Here is a 20453-nt window from a genome sequence, read left to right as displayed (position 1 = left end):
ATAGGGAGAACAATTTGCGGTGACTTAAAAGCTATGGACAACGTCACGGTGCAACACTGAAAAGAAGAGGTTCTGACGGGTATCATAAGTGATTATCAGCCTCCAAACATCCACAATTGTGATGAGACCGGCCTATTCTACAATCTCCTTCCTAATAAAACATTAGCTGAAAAAGGTGACTCATGCCATGGAGGGAAGAAAAGCAAAATTCGTGCAACAGTACTTCTCGCCACTAATGCAGATGGATCTAACAAACTTCCTCCACTTGTGATAGGAAAATCGAAGAATCCGAGGTGTTTTAAGGGTACGAAAACCAAACCTACGGATTTCAAATCCAACAGAAATTCTTGGAGGACTATGCTTCTAATGGAACAGTGGTTGACAAAACTGGACATTAAAATGAAAAAGAAACAGAAGAAGATCCTACTTCTTATGGATCAATGTGCAGCAATCCACCTCAAATCGTTCTGGAGAATGTCCGAGTGGAACTTTTCCCTCCTAACTGTACCAGTGTTCTACAACCGCTTGATTTGGGCATTATAGAAAATTGCTGGTTCAACATGTAATAACACTGAGTGATGCAGGAAATGAACCTCACTCCATTAATTTGCTATAAGCCATGGACTTTTTTCAGCTGCCTGGAAGCAGGTGTCATCCTCCACAATCAGCAACTGTTTCCGCAAAGCTGATGTCTTACTAAAAGAGGCTGCCTCTAATGATGATTATGAGGACAAAGTTTTGTCTGGCAATGAGCTAACGCTACCGGAGGGTGTAGAATTCGATACTTTTGTGCATTTCGATGATAATCTGGCTGTATGTGGAGAACTACCGGATGAAGAGATTATTGCTGATGTATGCCAACAAGGCGGTGATGATGGACCAGCTACAAGCGATAGTGACAGTGATGAAGATGGAGATAATGACTTGAATCTTCAAACACTTGAACTGAGTGAAGTGTTAAGTGAAATCGATGTGTGTAGGCCTCACATCAGTGCGAAAAGTTGTAGTGAAAATGCTTTGAATTCATTACTAAGTTTGCAAAAGGAGGTTATACTCTTCATGCAAGAAAAGTGAAACAAGCCAAACTATCTGATTTCTTTAAGGCTGAACCAAGTTCAAAATAATATTTTCTGTCTCAATGTATTTATTATTTGCAAGGATTTACACATGTAGGTCTATTTTATTGGTTTTTCAGTAAATATGTGATGTACTGTGTAAGTCTGATTTCAAAGTAATTCTGAGTTACAAGTAGTTTTATCTCTTCCCCTTGATATACGTATAAGTAAGGTTCAACTGTATAACAAAATATTTCAGTTATACAATTTTAAGCTACATGTTTACCTTCTGTATGATTTTTTTGTAAATATAAAAATTTTCTCTGTTAGATTGCGACAAATGAGCAATACTGTTCATTTCCATTATAAGTAACTCTACTAAAACTAAGGGGCAAAAAGTGATTGTTTTACTTGCCACCATCCAACTGGTGTTATCATTTGAAGTAAATGCTCAGTGGCTAATATATATGCCTCCATGTACGTAAGCCCTTAATGACTTTTAGTCAATTTTTTTTTTTTAAGTTAAATTAAGTTGTACAGAACATATTGCATCAAAATGAACCCACCTCCTGCCTTTTTAAGTGCTTGAACTCGATGGGTCATTGACTTTACAAGTTTTTGAAATGAAATATACATCAGTTCGTTACAAAAATTGATACTAGATGGCACTTACATACTTGGAAGTTTCATTTCACTCCACCAGTTGTCTCTAGTTTGTCTTCTCTCCAATTTTCTGTCAGCTGTTGTTTGTTAAGCTGAATTGTGTGCATTTTATGAAAAACTGTGTGAAAACCTAATTCCGTAAGTATCCAGACAGTTTTTATATTTATCTATTGTTCTTTTTAAAGCATAAATAACAATGACTTTGAGTTTCCATGGATATTCATACAAATATTTGATTTCACAGGTTATGGGAAAGAGAAAAGACCTTTCTCCAAGGAAGCAAGGGATGGTTTTGTGACTCAAAGCAGAAGGATTCTCGAATAGGGAAGTTGCTAGGAAATTATCAATTGACCACAAAACTGTAGGAAATATATTGAAGAACAATCTGAAACTGGAAAGTCAAGTTTGAGGTACAAATGTGGTCGGAAGAAAATCTCCAGTCCCAGATTGTGCAGGGCAATGACAATGATGGTAAAGCAAGACAGAAAACTGAGCTCAAGGCAGATTGCTTTTAAGACTGAGCAGGAGTTTGGGACCTCATCTTCCCATCAAACAGTGCTAAGATGCCTTTCTGAACTCAACCTGAAGAAGGAAAAACCTGCAAAGAAAGCTCTCCTAACACAAAAGAATATTGAAGAAAGAAAAAGGTTTGTCGATCTGTAGCAACACTGGACATCTGGGGACTGGAAGAGAGTGATTTTTTTCGGATGAAAAGAAATTTAATGTGTAAGACCATGACAGTGGTTCGAAACTGTGGATGGAGCCAGGAGAGGAATTAAAGAAAGACTGTGTAGTGGAAATGAAGAAGTTCAGTGAAAGTGTAATGCTGTGGGGAGCAATTACTGCTAAAGGAGTGGAAAGAATTAAGGTTTGCGCAGGTTCAATTACAGGGTTAAAATACTGTGATATCCTTAAAAATGAGGTATTAAACACAGCAAGGGATCATTTCAGTGGAGAAAATCTTGGGCCTTTCATTTTCCAAGATGACAATGCTAGCTGTCACCGTGCCAGTGTTGTCCAGGAGTGCTGCGCAGATCTGGGTACTGAGCAGTTATGGTGGGCCCCAAATTCTCCCGACATGAACCCTATTGAGAATTTGATGATGATGATGATGATGATGATGATGATGATGCTTGTTGTTTAAAGGGCCTAACATCGAGGTCATCGGCCCTTAATGGCACGAAATGAAATAAAAAATAGTTCAAAATAATCCACTGACCAAAATAAAATAAAAAATGGCATGAAGAATAAATATATGGACATGAACCCAACAAAAACAAAAACAAAAACAAACAAACAAACAAACAAACAAACAAACAGTGGATCAGACTCAAAGAAAGATCGTAAATAGAGGTTTTACTGACCAAGGGACCACTCATAAAGCACAATGATGCTTGATGCCTAAAGGGGTGCAAAATCCATGTCGAAGGCCCCACAGAATGGTACATGTCGCGAGTATTTGTCATGTTGGGGTACTAATCAAAAGTACCGAAGACTTACGGTATTCCACACAAGATGGTACTACTCACAAGTATTGTACTTCGTACAGGTAACGCAGACCTATGGTGTTTCTCACACAATGGCGCCACTCATAGCCAACGCAAACAGATGAGTTTCCTCACCTAGGTGTACTAGGCACGGGTGCCGGTCCCACGGGCCCCGTGGTGTTCCTCACATAGTGGATACTAATCACAGGCAACGCAGACCTACGGTGTCGCTCATATAGTGGTACAACTCACAGGCAACGCCCAGACCCGCCGTGTTACTCACATGGGTACGACGCGCGGGTACTGGAAACCCCCAGGAGAAGCTCATGACTGCTACTAATCACAAACCCATTTTGCACCGAATATAGTGGTACAACTCGCAAGTACAGGCAACCCATGGTGCTTCCCACATGATGGTACGAATCAAAAGTAGTTTCATGGTTCTAATTCAATCATGCCTTGGTCGCCCCTTTCAGTCGCCTCTTACGACAGGCAGGGGATACCGTGGGTGAATTCTTCGCCTGCCTCCCCCACCCACAGGGGGTGTGTGTTTGGTCCGCAAGAGGTATTTTATTTCCCTCAAGTCCGCCGGCAAGCCGGTTAGGACCCCCCTATCCGCCACCTGGGACGCGCCACGTGGGAGTATCACCTCTCCCCCTGCTATGCCTGCATAGCAGGTTCGTGGTACTGAGAATTTGTGGGCAATTATGTCTCAAAAACTAAGTAAATATTGTTGTACAAGTAGAGTAGAGTTAATTGAGAAAACCGTTCAAGTCTGGTACCATGAAAATCCATCTGGTACGTGTGAAAAACTTGTTGAGTCAATGACACATCGAGTTCAGGCCCTTAAAAAGTCCACACAAAATATTAATGTATGTTGATTTTGATGTAGGCCCCAATATGTTCTGTACAACTTAATTTAACTTTTAAACTTAAACAAGTTTAGTAAACCAATGAAACATAGCCTCTTTGTTATTGTTTTGACATGCATTAAGTAAAATTTGTAGTTTTGGGCCGAACTGTATGTATCCTTCATGATTCAGGCGGCAGAATGCAAACCTCTCACTGCTCGGTTCCATGGTTCAAATCCTGATCACTCCATGCGAGATTTGTGCTGGACAAAGAAGAGACAGGAGAGGTTTTTCTTCAGGTACTCCAGTTTTCCCTGTCATCTTTCATGCTAGCAACGCTCTCCAATATAATTTCATTTCATCTGTCAGTCATTAATCATTGCCCCAGGCGAGTGGGACAAGGCTTCGGCAACTGGCACAGTTCCTATCCTCACCTCTAGATGGGGGCTTCATTCATTCCATTCCTGACCCAGTTGAAACTGGAAACAGGCTGTGGATTTTCATTTTAATATCTTATATATGTGGGCACATATCATCCTTAATAGGATACGTTTACAACTTGAGAAAGAACTAGAATACCAAGGAGGTTTCAGACCCTGGAGGAGCTGTCCTGATCAGATCATGAGACATAAGTTGATAATGGACTATAACAGGCGAAGAAACAGAGATATGGTGATAACATTTGTAGATTTCAAGAAAGCTTATGATTGCATCCATACAGAATCTCTGTTTAAAATTTTAAGACACCTTGGACTACACCCCAAATTAATAAACATGATAAAATTGACTCTCACTAAAACAAAATCAAAAGTGAAGTTTAGGGGTGAAACATCAGAAACATTTGAAATTAAAACTGTACTACAGCAGAGAGATGGGCTCTCACCACTATTATTTAATAATTGTGCTCTAGAAATGGTAATGAGGGAATGGTTTAGGAAATGTCCCCCAAAAATAAAGATTGGCCGAAAAATCAAAACAAACTGCCTGGGTTTCGCTGACAATTTAGCATTACTAGCAGTGGACAAAAAGAAGCAAAAACCCAGATATCAGAACTTCAAAACATTGCAAATAAAATTGGCCTCAAAATATAATTTGAAAAAACAGAAATTATGCCCCAAAAACCAACACAACTAAAAGAAGTTACCGTGAATGGTAATAAAATCTAAATAGTAACTCAAATATCTTGGAGAAGTAATAATACATAACCTAAATGAAAAATCTCAATCCAAAACAAGAACAAATAGATTAGCTAAAGCACAAAAATTAACATGGGGTATCTACAAAAAGAAATGTCTATCAATAAATGCAAAAATAAAACACTACAACACAGTTATAAAACCAGAAGCTACATATGCAGCAGAAACTTTTTAACCTGAATAAACAATCAAAGACTGACAGACTTCAGAAAACTGAAAGGACTGGAAGAACCTGCATCAACAAAAAATACCAGAAAGATGGACAGTGGCAGATAATACCTAAAAAGTTGTGTACCAAGAGCTAGAACACATTACAGATACTATGCGTGAGAGGAGACTGAGATTCTTTGGACATATCATGAGGATGCAGGATTCGAGACTTCTGAAACAACTAGCACAACACAATCTCATCTCAAAAAATACCACAACAGGATGTAAATGGATCAGAGAAGTAAGAGACGATCTGAAGGAAATAGGCCTAACAACAGAGAACACCACAAATAAGATAAAATTGAATACAAAACTCAAGAATACAAACCTCCGCTTTACCCTTACACAAAACAAACCAACACGCATATTTTCAACTGAGGAAAGGGCACGAAGATCGGAGCGCCTGAAGAAGTACTGGGAGGACCGCAAAGCACGAACAATCCCTTCAAAGAGACCGGAAAGATGGACTGACTAAAGTGATTCTATGTGGTCATAAAAGAAGAAGAAGAAGAATGTGAGCACATTCAAACACTAGAACATACCACCTTGGGCTCAGAAAGTCAACCCTCTACTAAACAAACAAAGTACTGGTACTGTATTTAAAAAGCTACAGTGTAGACCTGCTGAGCTAAGTGGCTCAGATGGAACACCCTAAGTTCACAGGTTTGATCCTGGCTCGGTTTAGTGGTATTTTAAGGTGCTCAAATAGGTCAGCCTTGTGGTGGTAGACCACGGTCAGCCAACTGCGTGTACATGTGATGTCAGGTAACACGTCACACACTCTGCTCGGGCAGCGAAACGAAGTACTTAGTACTGTAACTGAGAAGTGAAGGCTGGAGGGGCGAGGGGTAACACAACGTCATTCGTAGGGGGAGGCTCAAGTGCTGCAGGTACAATGCGGTATGTATAGTACATATTTCTCTCTAACTATTTTATTGTAACGTAACTTTGTTATGAAGTAGCATAAGAGTTATAAAGCAACTTTATTTCTACATATACAAACAAAACATTTAGCTGTAGCATTCCTATCATTTTCAACAAATAAATATAGATCTTCCCATAAAGATAAAAAGATCGGAGGGGTAGGTAGCTTGTCGCACCGTGATGTGCCCAGTTCATCCATACGTACTGTACCACTACCACCACCACTGCGTATGACACTGCACGTGTTTACTACAAAGCGAGGCTGTCTCTTCGTCTCACTCTACGACAGCGTCTCCCCACCTTCTGCGTTCATACGTCACACGTGCTCTCCGACGTCACACGGACCCTCTTACACCACACGCCAGCCAGTTGGCTGACCCTGTGGTAGACTTACAGCCATATTAAAGGATTCCTGCAGGATAAAATTTCCAACACTTTGGAGTTGGTGAAAACCGCAAAAGTAGTCAGTGAAACATAAAGCCAACAATATTATAAAATAAGGCCCTAACAAACAGTAGGCAAATTCTTGCAATTCTACTAATGATGGTCACATTTCTGAAAACATTCAACTCCAGCTAAATTTAAATTTAATTAATAATATTTTTTTAAATTTTAAGCGATATAATAAATGTTTAACCCTGATATCATTCAAAATTCACAAATAAATTTCCTAGGTTTCTTACATCCAGTCAATTTCACTACACATTCCAAAATTGATTGTCCAGGAAGCAAGTGCAGTAACCAGAATTTCTTGATGAACCTAACAAGAGATGCAGAACAACATGGCATGAACACTAGCATGCATCCAGCTTGCTCAATACATGTCAACATGCATCACAGGTCCCTGTTATACATACCCATCTTTGCAAACAGGAAATACTCAACTTGCATCTTATCTTCACAGACGATAAAGAGATATTACAACAGTGTCCACAGACTCCAATTCAATTACTAATTTATCCAGTCATGCGGTAGCACTGAGGTCCACACAGATGACATTGTTTCTTTTTCTAATCATGATTATAACAATGGCCTGAATACCTACAAATAAAAACTACATTCACACATCATTCATACAACATCAATTGTAAATAAAATGTTACACTTAATCAATGTTAGTTGGATCATGTGAGTCCAGTCCATACGGAGCATAACTGAACCATCACATCCATTATACTTGTACTGAAGAATGTCATGTTGAGCAACCAAATTTGTACTCCTATAGGACAAAATTTCCACACTTCAGAGTTGGTGAAAACTGTGGAAGTAGGTAGTGGGACATAAAATCAACAATATTACAAAATATTGACCTAACAAACAGTATCCAAATCCTACAATAGATCTGATTCACTTATGGTTTGGAAATAAATGTCTATAGCAGTCCACATGACACTCATCTGCTGATTTAGGGACTGCCAAACAAGACCAATATACATGTGCTGTCAAACTGCATTTAAGTTAACCTATGAGCATGACAAAAGGTGAAATAGCAGTCTTCTCAAAACACAAATATGTCACATACTAACCTATGATGAAATAAGATATTGTGCAAGACTAAAATGGATTTATCAGGAATATTTCCAGAAAAAAAAAGGAACCCACACGATTCTCATAAAAAGAACTACAACCACATACAAGGCTTGAACACTGGAAACTGTCTTCAAGAGTAATAGTGACAGCAACTTTCTTTCAAAAGTTAAACATCCTAAAATAATAAGTGGTCAATGTTAAAAGATGATATGATGGAAATAGCCTATCTTATATAGGTCTATAATACTGCAGATCATGTTGCAAAGATCCTCCCCGAGCACAAATTACAAACTGTACAAAGACAGGTAAACAATGAGTTCTACAAATCATCAACTGTGTCTAGTCAAGCAGCACAGTTGGCGACGTTACAGGATCAAAACCTGGCACGATCGGCTTGTATTTAAGAGTCCATAAAATAAAGAGACCCATATCAGTAGATTTTCTGGTATGTTTAAAAGCTCCAGTACAAGACAAAATTCTAGAACTCCTACCTCCCTCAAGACTGACAATGATTGAAGAAATCATCAAAATGTCTCTTCGTACACCCTCTGATATGCAGGACTACTACTGCTTTATAAAGGTCAACTGGATACTGAGAAAACAAAACATGCAGGTCTATTGAGAGAATGAATGGAAATCAGGCACTACTAACAAGAAAAATGTGTAATTTCAAAACATATACTACAATCAAGATGGAAAAAGCTTGAGAACTGTAGCATTATATACAAATGAAACAATATGTCTATGAATAGAAGGGAGTAAAAACGAACAAATAAAAGAATATACAAAATTTCAATAGGAATACTGGCTACTCAGCTGAGCAATAATTCCTTGCTACCAGAAAAAAGATTTCATCACAAAATTATTCTCCTCCTTTTTCTAATTTTTCTATTCTTTAATCTGTGCTCTTACACTTGAAACAAAGACTGTCTGACATAACGTTCATTTTACTCTGTACATATAATGGATTGGAAGAAAGGGGTCTAAAGATGCTTAATAGTATGCAGATTTTGCAACTGTTCACACAATTAACCTACAAGAATTTATGTATAATGTTCTAGGGTTAGGCTATAAAGGAACAAAGTAATATTTGTATGACACTTCTGCATTTATTCATATTAATTCATTTCCAAAATGGAAAGTTCTCCTGTTCTTCAGAACATAGGATGGTACCAGTGTTGTAGTCAATTTATATACTGACTACACAATGTAACATGATTTAACATGCATTTCTAACGAAGATAGTCCTAAATACTTGAGTTTAGTTGCATAAATTGACACCTCTTGTTACTCCTTAAAAGCATTCCTAGATTCAAGTGTTTTTTCCCTTACTCCCAATGATTCATCATATCTGTGTATTATACTCCTTGAGCTTGAGCTTTCCCTTTGATTCAGAACATAGACAAAGCGAAAGACCGACAGAGTTAAAGGCATCCAAACAATTACTAAGGCTGTGAACTGACTGCTGATCTGTTTACATGCTGGCTCTATCTATAATCATTAGTGTGGTTTTTTATGATATTTTTACATCGTTACTGAGTTTCTTGTGACTTTAGAGAGATGTATTTCATGTTTTATAGAACGGTCTTCTGCTCGTTGCTTTAAAAAAAGTTATGCGATTTTATTTTGTAGGGCTTACTTTGTTTACATCGTTGCTTCGAAACAACGAAGTTGAGGTTTGTAAAATTACTATTTTATAAGTTACTTGGTTTTTTCTTTTGGATTGCTTCATTTCGAGGTTTTAATTCTGTTTCTTTTTAAAAGTTTGTAGTTTTTATTGACTCCGTTTGAATTTTGAATGCTATCTACATGAATGTTTGGTACATAACCTTACACCAAGGATGGACAGAAGAGATACTGAGCTGTCGCTAGCTAATTGTACACTGTGTAAAAGGAAATTTAAGAATATTACTGGTCTGCATATACACTTACTTATCAAAGTCGCATCAAGACAAATTAACCTCTGAAAATATAGTTTATCGTGCTAGCCATACCGATTCATTACTACCATCATTGACATTAGACCCACCATCAACATCATCTTTGGACACAGGAGTCAATTCTAACCTGGGTAGATATCATCGCCCTAATTATAGAGAATCTGATTTAGAATCAGATGATAGTTTAAATTCTTCTGTCAATAATATATTTGAAACTATCAGCAATGGCGAGGAACACCATAACCGTAAATGGGAACAGAGTAATCCTGAATTGCAAGAACCTGATACTTGTCCGTATTGTGGTAAAACATTTCATTGTGTCAATATTCATATAGTTCGTGCTCATTCCGATATACACAGGCGAAACATTACTCAGCGATATGGGGTGCAGGATGATCTGATACCCCGTCCTGTCAAAACTTATAATTCGGACGCGAATTCCGATGAAGATAATTTGATGGTTTGGGAACAACAGTTCTTAGAAATTAAAAATGGAGTTAAAGATGAGGAAAAATTTGACAGTGTAATAGAGAAGTTCACTGAATTTTTGCGTAGGGCAACATCTAAATGCTAAGGTCCTGAACATCCAGCAGTAAAATATTTCAGAGCTCGAAAAGATAGGCAAATTAAACGTGAACCTTCAAAATATTCTACTTGTAGCAATCCTCAGCGCCGTGATAAATGGTTTAGGGATAAGAAACGAAATCAGTATAAATACGATCTGATTCAACATTATTACTATTATAGAAGAAAGAAGGTTGTTAAAAATATTATGACAAATACTGAAGCTAAACAACGTACACTTCCTGCTTCGGAAGTATATGACTTCTATTCAAATTCCATAGGCACAGAAAATCCTGCTGTTCTAAGTAACTACACTTCTTCTGATGATAAGGATAACGAATATGACTGTTCCGTGACACACGAGGACATTCAACAAGCTATAAAGGGAATAAATGTTGATACTGCTCCTGGCCCTGATCGGGTATTTCTTAAGGTCATAAAGGAAATTGAATGTTCGAAAATCATCAGTATTATAGCAAATATAATGATAACCTGGGATTATGTTCCACGAAGTTTTAGAAGAGGTCGTACTATCCTGTTATTTAAATCAGGAGATCCAAACGTAATTAGTAACTGGTGTCCAATAACAATTTATTCTATTTTAAGAAGGATCATCGAAAGAAGTCTGGAAAGAAAAATTAGGCCTTTCATTGACTTATCAACCCAGCAAAGAGGTTTTGTGTCTACACCAGGTACATTCACAAACTCATCTTTGGTCAACAGTTGTCTTCAATAAGCGAAACTTAAAAAGAAAAAAGTATTGTTGCATCACTTTTCTAGACGTATCCAAAGCGTTCGATAATATTGGTCATAATCATTTGGAATATGCACTAAATTCGACACCTGTTCCCAAGAAGCTAAAGTCTTTAATAATATCTCTTTTCAGGAATAATTCGATTCATGTGGAACTAAGGAAATTCAAGTTCATAGGAGAGTAGCTAAAGGATCTCCTCTTCTGTTTAATTTGGCAATTGAGTTCATATTAAGAGAGTTAAATGACTTAGAACATGCTTCTCAATTCAGCTACAATCTTGTGCAAGATATCGACAACGTGGCAGTGCTAGGTTTTGCCGATGATATTGCGTTAATATCTAACGATAAAAAATCAGCAGCGCTTATGCTTGACACTGCAGGCCAATGCCTTTCCAAAGTAGGGCTCACACTGAATACTTCTAAATCAAAAGCTATAGTTATTGAGAATGGGCAACTGATAAACGTTATTAGGACTATCAGTGGACTTCAGGTGTCATCTATTGATAAGCAGGAAAACCTTTAATAATTGGGTGTTACATACAACAATGAAATAATATTAGATGAAAGGAACATTATAACTAAACTAAGCGATAATTTATCGAGACTTGTGAACTCAATTTTTCTTAAACCAGATCAGAAAATTAACATTATAAATCAATACATTTGGCCAAGTTTGATTTATCCTTTACAGTGTGCACCCTTATCGAAACTCAGACGCGGGTTTTTAGACGACGTCGATAAATTAATCAGAAGTACAGTAAAGGAAATAATTGGTTTATGAACGGATTGTCCAGATTGTATGCTCTACAGCTCATGGATTGGGCATTATGAAAGTGTCGTGGGAAGCTTTCCTTCAACACATTAACATCTGTAACAGAGTGGAATCTGTTGTTGACCCACTTCTGGTACAAACAAGAAATTTTCAACAAGAAATAAAGGGTAGTCTGAGAAGCCTTGGCTTTGCTCCCGATGAATAACCTAAGGTACAGACTCTTCGGAAGAAACTGAGAGATCAGCAGTTTGAAACATGGAAAAACTACCACACCGTGGAAAAGGTCTCTCTCATTTTTCAGAATGAACACAATCAAACACCTGGATTACAATGAAGAAAGGACTTTCAACTTCCCAATGGACTAATGCCATTAAAATGAACTGCAATGTGATAGCAGTCCGACGCGTTCCCAGTAGAAGCCAAGAAAACCGTTGCCGTCACAGCAACGAGACAGAAACCCTCCCTCATGTTCTTGGTTTCTGCTTAAAAGGGGAACTATTGAGAAATAACAGGCACCATAGGGTCAGGAGCAGTATTGCAGAACTTCTCAAAAAATCTGGCAGATTTGAAGTCTTTGAAGAAGTGCACTGCATCTCTAGTGATGGATCCAGTAAACGTGCAGACATTGTCGCGACTGACAGGAAGAGAAACATCGGCGTTGTTATTGATCCAACAATAAGGTTTGAGAGTAACAGTTCACAGGCCAAAGAAGTTGATTCTGAAAAGAAGAGACACTACGAACCCTGTTTTAAATACTTTGAAGAAAAGTATCACATACCCGCCAGTTGCTGGGAAGTGATTGGGTTACTATTCGGTGCGCGAGGATCTGTCACAAAAATTTTAAGTGAATTTCTTCCTTCATTTTAGTATTCCCGTTTCGTAAAAGATATTTGTTTAGATGTTTTACAAGATTCTTTGGCAATGGTAAAACATCATTTGTATGGTATGTGTAAAGAAAAATGAAGTTTTCCTGATCGGGGATAGCTGTAGGGCTACAACAGGGGAAATTCAAAATTAAAAAATATATATAAGCTCATTTTATCCTAAGATAAATAGTGCGAAAATAGATAATTTGATGCTGTTACCGTATGGTACCCCTTGTTCTAGGGCAGCTATCCCTTGTGGATTCTCTCTCTATTTCTTTGTGTCCTGGTAAATTTATAGACCTGAGGATGTTTCATTCTAACAGCTTTAAACGGCATCAAACTAAGCCAATGTTCAACTAATGCCCTTGAACTTGAAAGACAAATATTCATTTTGCAGTCTGATTGATGAGTAGAATTAATAGATGAATTAATTCTCAAATTCTCTCTTCACACTATACCAGGCGAGTCCGCTGTGCCTGACTTTTTCTGTTGTTAGGCATCCCAACGAATGTCCGTGGTATAAGGGTCAATTCTCCTTTGCTGTATACCACGTTACAATCGCCTTTTAAGCACTTACTGCACCATCATAGTAAAGACTTTTACAAAAACATGTATGCAACAGGTATTTACATAATGCATCATCAAACTGTCATGCAGTTATGTAAAAAGTACATGACATTTATAAGCTTTAGATTGGATATGAAATTATAATAATAATAAAAATAATAATAATAATGCTATTTGCTTTACGTCCCACTAACTACTTTCATGGTTTTCGGAGACGCCGAGGTGCCGGAATTTTGTCCCGCAGGAGTTCTTTTACGTGCCAGTAAATCCACCGACACGGGGCTGATGTATCTGAGCACCTTCAAATACCACCGGACTGAGCCAGGATCGAACCTGCCAAGTTGGGGTCAGAAGGCCAGCGCCTCAACCGTCTGAGCCACTCAGCCCGGCAGATATGAAATTAACACAAAAAGTGACAACATACTGATAGAAAATGTGTGAGAGTTTGGGAAGCAGAAAGTACCTAGTTTTACACCAAGTATGCTTTCTGATAAGCTCAAGGAAACAGTCACCGTGATGTAATGGTGTAAGCACAGCCATACTCATGCATGTTCCGTTGATATGTGGGTTCGAATCCCATGAGTGCTAAATATTTTTATTCACATTTTAAGCTTTGAGGATCAAATACAAGCCCTTTCGTGCCATATTCGACCAATAGCATGCATGTTTAATGTGTACTGGCCTGACACTCAGTGTAGCCTAGTAGTGCTGGTCATTTCTTTGCTATGTATTCAACAGATAAGTATGTTGACATGCTCCTCATCTACAGTGAAGCAAGACAGAACACACAGGAAGCACAGCGTCTGTACCATAGAAGATTTCCACACAAACGACAACCAATCACAAATACGTTTAGAAGGGTGGAGCTACGTTTGCATATAACTTTGTCACTTTCCTAAAAGTTCCTGTTAGAGAGGCACCAGTTACATCCGGTGAAACTGCTGAGATTGTTTTGGACACTTTCTGGGGGAATCCTCATACGACTACACGGGCAGTAACACAACAGGCCAACATCAGCTAGTCGTCTGTTGTACGGATCTTGTATTGCAGTTTGTTTCGTCCATATCACCTGCAGCTAAATCAAGAGCTCCACAGACGAGATTTGAAAGTGGTGTTGATTTCTGTGCGTGGACTGTCGCAGGTGGCAAATGATCCAGCGTTTGTCACATTTTATTTTCAGACGAGTGTTGAAAATCCCTACCGGGTAAGGCAGGCAGCATTTCAGGCACAATGGGGTGTAAATGCCTGTTGTGGAATACTGGGTGGTCACCTAATTGGACCATATTTCTTTGAGGATCATTTGACAGGAGCCCAGTACCTACAGTTTCTTCAAGACTAACTACCATTGCTGCTAGAGGATGTGAGCGTGTAACCATATGGTATCAACACGATGGAGTTCCCTCTCACATGTCAGCAGATGTTCGCAACTACCTGAATGTTAGATCGCCCAATTTAACGCTACTGGACTTCCTATGGGGCTATTTGAAGTATGTGGTGTATGCTCAGCAGCCACAAAATACTGAAAGCCTTTGAAACCTTATTACGGAAGCCTATGAATCCGTAATACCTACAATGCTACAACGAGCCCGAATGTCAGTTCAACGGCGTGCTGAAACATGCATTACTGCAGAAAGCCATCTGTTCGAACACTTAATGCACTAATGCTTCTTTGTCCATACGGGAGCTCAGTTGCATCATATTGTGCAACGGCCTCACCAGCAAGACGCCTAACTCAAGCGGATTATAGCTTATAAAACCCCCGAAGTGAGCGTGCATGATGAGGGAAGACAAGGACGAAAATTATATTTAGTTGACACCGCCCCTAAAACAAATGCTGACTCACAGTAGAGCCAACGTGAGAAGGTGATTGTGAAAGTACTTTTGGGAAAATAACGCTTAAATTAAACATGAAGCACACGTCGAAGTAACAGCAAGAATATTTGGTCATTGACAAAATTATAAATCAAAATAATATAATATTATTTATGAAATTACATCTCGAAGGAATTACGTAAGCTGCTGTAGTGTCCTAACGCTAGCTGTGAAGCAGACAGCCAATAGGGGTTCCCCGTTGGACTCCTGATTTAGACGGCCGAATTACTATTAAACCACTGATCGTTTTGCGTTCTGCCCTACATCAAATATTAGTGATTGGTGGGCCACACAATCTGACTATCGCTGATTTCCATAGATTAAATGGACCTTGAGTTCTCAAATTTTGAGTGGGGACAGCACATCTGTTCACCCCCACCCCATGTGAGACCATATATGCTTGCACTTCTGAGGGTGGCTAGCGGTTGACAGAGAGTCTATAAGGCAACCGCATGGCCGTTCTGTGATCGGACTTTCTTTTGTTCTTGTGTAGCAAATGTGGATATAAACGGGGGTGCAAATATGTGTAATTTCTCATATGAATTGTCAGTAGAGAACTTAACTGAGCGATAGTGCTGTATGAATTACGGATCATTCGTGACGCACCACGTAATTACGTGAACTACGTCGTATGTTCGCATCGCGAAACTGTGACACTGTGATGTGCCGAATGTCAGATGGAGAAAACTATTCTTCAACTAATCTCCCGTGGTAGAGAGAAAGTCCGTGGTCTGTGTGTGTGAAGGTAGACATGTAAAAAAAAAAAAAAGGTAGCATGAAAGTCCGTGTAATATAATGTAAATAGAATTCCAGGACTAAGTTATGGTGCTGAATGACGGCGTAATTGTAGTTAAGTACAGAGAAACAGACGTACGAGACAGGGTTTTAAAATAAACATAGGAACGCAATGTCACGTTAATTCAGATTATTAAACTATTGCACTGACAAAACCGTGATTTCTGTACTAGCATTGTCCGACTGAGGTAGTCTAGCTGTGTCCGGTATCAAATTAACAAGTAAGCAACTTTCATTCTGCGAAAGATCGCAATCATACCAATAAAAGCGGAATTTTTACTATGACGTGTGAAGAAGAAGTCTCTGTGAAAATCAGTGTGAATAGTATCTTTCCAGTGTTCACGACTCCAAGACCATGGATTATTCAAGAGTCATCGAGGGACGTATGGAACCCGTGACCTCCCACCTCAGTGACATGGAGTAGACACATCATGCGGGTCTCTATGGACTCTGACTATGGAGGACAAATCAAGAGCTGTTGAGTACCAAGTTATGACTTTGTAATGCTAATATTCCCTTTGTAAATAGGTAGAAATGTAAGGACAGGTTAGGATAATTTATAGTATTGAATTGTCAGATTAGTTTGCTTAGAGTGGTCAGTAGGATCCCTTTTAATTTAACTACTTGAGGTTATTCGGGAAGGAAACAAATAAGGATAATTGCATGTATTTTTGGCTCAATTTATTTAATTGCATGAGCATGTATTGGGGTTATTTGTGTTTACGAGTGCTGTCAGAGGAAAAGGGGGGAAGAGAGTACTGAATTTTGGTGAGTTAATGAAGTAGCGTTCCTCTGAGTGAATATTCAAGATGAGTCAGGATAATATGACGGCAGGGTCTTCACCACTGCCTTTGAACAATATTTTTAACGCGGGATAGTCAGAGCACTCTCTTTCTAATGTAAAGTGGTAGAATTTATTGCATGTTAGGTTAAAACATGGCTGTATGTCCTGTGTGTGAAGAGTTTATTGTGCCCAGGTTCGAATATCCACCCTCCTAACATTAGCTAGGCCCCTGTGTATTTTTTTCTTATTTTTATTAAGTTAATTTTTTAAATTGGATATTAAATGCCGATTTACTGAAGGTAGTTTCAATTCATATCAGGTACACATTCTCATCTCTTTGGGTTGAGATAATAGTAAATTTTCGCTTGTGAGCTAGTGGAAATTTTGGTTAACTCTACAGTAAATGGAATGATGTCTGAACTCCGGCCTGCTGTAAAGTTGAGAAAGGATGAAGTGATATAGCAGCATGATTTTGAAAGATATTTATAGGATATGATGAACGCCCGAGCTGATTTTAGCATGTTTATAAGTGCATCAGTGTTATTGCGTTAATATAATGAGCCGCTGACGATGCATTGAGAAAGTGTTTACTTGGGGAGAAGTTGATTTTAAGTAGGTTATTGTCCCATCTTGAGGGCGTTGTCCCATGAGATTTATGGCAGTCGACCGGTGAGGTTGCAGCTTTTGAGAGAAAGACAGGCGAGCCAAGATCTCTATGCTGGTTGGCAAGGAAATTAAGGTTTTCAGACACTGTGTTCTTCCGTTAGTAGATGTATATTTACTTGATTACCACATTCGTAACAAGCTATGTTGAAATTAATGTAGGAATATTTAATTGTTACCCCTAATGATGCGGTAGATACTGTTTTGTTTTCCAGGATACCTAATAATGAAGGAACCGGGGTCACCACTTCGAACGTTGGGGGCACGATGAGAACTGTTAGTCACACAGCAGCGTACAATAATAAAACAAAATGCAGCCATTATTTGTGTTATACGTGTTTTTCTTTTTCAGGTGGTAGAAGTGTTGAAACATGATGTTTAGATAATTATTGATTTATTGAAGCTAGATTTCATGACAACACATTGACAGTTAGTTTAAGTGAAAGGGTTTAGACCCTTATGACGTGTACAGTTGGTTCATCAAATGAGGTGGTTCGTGATCGCCAGAATTCTGTTCACTTTTATTATTTGTGGGATTCCGTGGAATTTGCTTATTGTTTTTCTACATTACATTATCATTATAGACTGTTATGCCTTTCAGCGTTCAGTCTGCAAGCCTCTGTGAATTTACTAAACGTCGCCACAATCCTCGATTTGCAACTAGTGTTGTGGCCTCATTTAGTTCTATACCTCTTATCTTTAAATCGTTAGAAACCGAGTCTAACCATCGTCGTCTTGGTCTACCTCTACTTCTCTTACCCTCCATAGCAGAGTGCATTATTCTCCTAGGTAACCTATCCTCCTCCATTCGCCTCACATGACCCCACCACCGAAGCTGGTTTATGCGTACAGCTTCATCCATCGAGTTCATTCCTAAATTAGCCTTTATCTCCTCATTCTGAGTACCATCCTGCCATTGTTCCCACGTGTTTGTACCAGCAATCATTCTTGCTACTTTCATGTCTGTTGCTTCTAACTTATGAATAAGATATCCTGAGTACACCCAGCTTTCGCTCCCGTAAAGCAAACTTGGTCAGAAAACAGACCGATGTAAAGATAGTTTCGTCTGGAAGCCGACTTCCTTCTTACAGAATACTGTTGATCGCAGCTGCGAGCTCATTGCATTAGCTTTACGACACCTAGATTCAATCTCGCTTACTATATTACCATCCTGGGAGAACACACAACCTAAATACTTGAAATTATCGACCTCTTCTAGCTTTGTATCACCAATCTGACATACAATTCTGTTGAATTTCTTACCTACTGACATCAATTTAGTCTTCGAGAGGCTAATTTTCATACCATACTCATTGCACCTATTTTCAAGTTCCACGATATTAGACTGTAGGCTTTCGGCACAATCTGCCTTTAAGACCAAGTCGTCAGCATAGGCCAGACTGCTTACTACATTTCCACCTAACCGAATCCCTCCCTGCCATTTTATACCTTTCAGCAGATTATCCATGTAAACTACAAACAGCAAAGGTGAAAGATTACAGCCTTGTCTAACCCCTGTAAGTACCCTGAACCAAGAACTCATTCTACCATCAATTCTCACTGAAGCCCAATTGTCAACATAAATGCCTTTGATTGCTTTTAATAATCTAACTTTAATTCCATAGTCCCCCAGTATGGCGAACATCTTTTCCCTCGGTACCCTGTCATATGCTTTCTCTAGATCTACGAAACATAAACACAACTGCCTATTCCTCTCATAGCATTTTTCAATTACCTGGCGCATACTAAAAATCTGATCCTGACAGCCTCTCTGTGGTCTGAAACCACACTGGTTTTCATCCAGCTTCCTCTCAACGACTGATCGCACCCTCCCTTCCAAGATGCCAGTGAATACTTTGCCTGGTATACTAATCAGTGAGATATCTCGATAGTTGCTGCAATCCTTCCTGTTCCTTTGCTTATACATAGGTGCAATTACTGCTTTTGCCCAATCTGAAGGTACCTTACCAACACTCCATGCTAATGTTACTACTCTATGAAGCCATCTCATCCCTGCCTTCCCACTATACTTCACCATTTCAGGTCTAATTTCATCTATTCCTGCTGCCTCATGACAATAGAGTTTATTTCCCATCCTTTCCACTTCCTCAAGCATAATTTCACCAACATCATTTTCCTCCTCCCCATGAGCTTGGCTATTCACAACACCACCAGGATGATTTCCTTTTACATTGAGAAGATGTTCAAAATATTCCCTCCACCTCTCCAGTGATTCCCTGGGATCTATTATGAGTTCACCTGAATTACTCAAAGCACTATTCATTTCCTTTTTCCCTCCCTCCCTAAGATTCTTTATTACTGTCCAGAAAGGTTTCCCTGTGGCTTGACCTAGCGTTTCCAGGTTGTTACCAAAATCTTCCCATGACGTCTTTTTGGATTCAACAACTATTTGTTTTGCTCTGTTTCTTTCATCTACATACAACTCCCTGTCTGCCTCGGCCCTTGTTTGGAGCAATTTCTGATAAGCGTTCTTTTTACGTTTACAAGCTGCTCTCACTTCATCATTCCACCAAGATGTTCGCCTTTTCCCATCTTTACACACAGTTGTTCCTAGGCATTCCCTTGCTGTTTCTACTACAGCATCCCTGTACGCCACCCATTCACTTTCTATATCCTGAACCTGCTTACTGTCTACTGTTCGAAACTTCTCACTAATCATATCCATGTACTTCCGTCTAATTTCCTCGTCCTGGAGATTTTCAACCCTTATTCGTTTGCAGACAGATTTCACTTTCTCTACCTTAGGCCTAGAGATACTTAGTTCACTACAGATCAGATAGTGGTCTGTATCATCGAAAAATTCCCGGAGAACTCGTACATTCCTAACAGATTTCCTGAATTCGAAGTCTGTTAAGATATAGTCTATTATGGATCTGGTACCCCTAGCCTCCCATGTGTAGCGGTGAATAGCCTTATGCTTGAAGAATGTATTCGTAACGG

The 20453-nt window shown here is 38.9% G+C and overlaps 1 protein-coding gene across 2 annotated transcripts in view; it reads right to left on the bottom strand.

The window, feature by feature from the left end:
- Positions 1–20453, bottom strand: part of Acph-1 (Acid phosphatase 1) — a 261970-nt gene that overhangs the window by 86809 nt on the left and 154708 nt on the right. The gene's annotated exons all lie outside the window — the stretch shown is intronic.

Source organism: Anabrus simplex, chromosome 2 (genome assembly GCF_040414725.1).
Source record: "Anabrus simplex isolate iqAnaSimp1 chromosome 2, ASM4041472v1, whole genome shotgun sequence".
Lineage (NCBI taxonomy): Eukaryota > Metazoa > Arthropoda > Insecta > Orthoptera > Tettigoniidae > Anabrus > Anabrus simplex.
The sequence above is the reverse complement of the archived record's forward strand: the minus strand, read 5'-3'. Positions and strand labels throughout refer to the sequence as shown.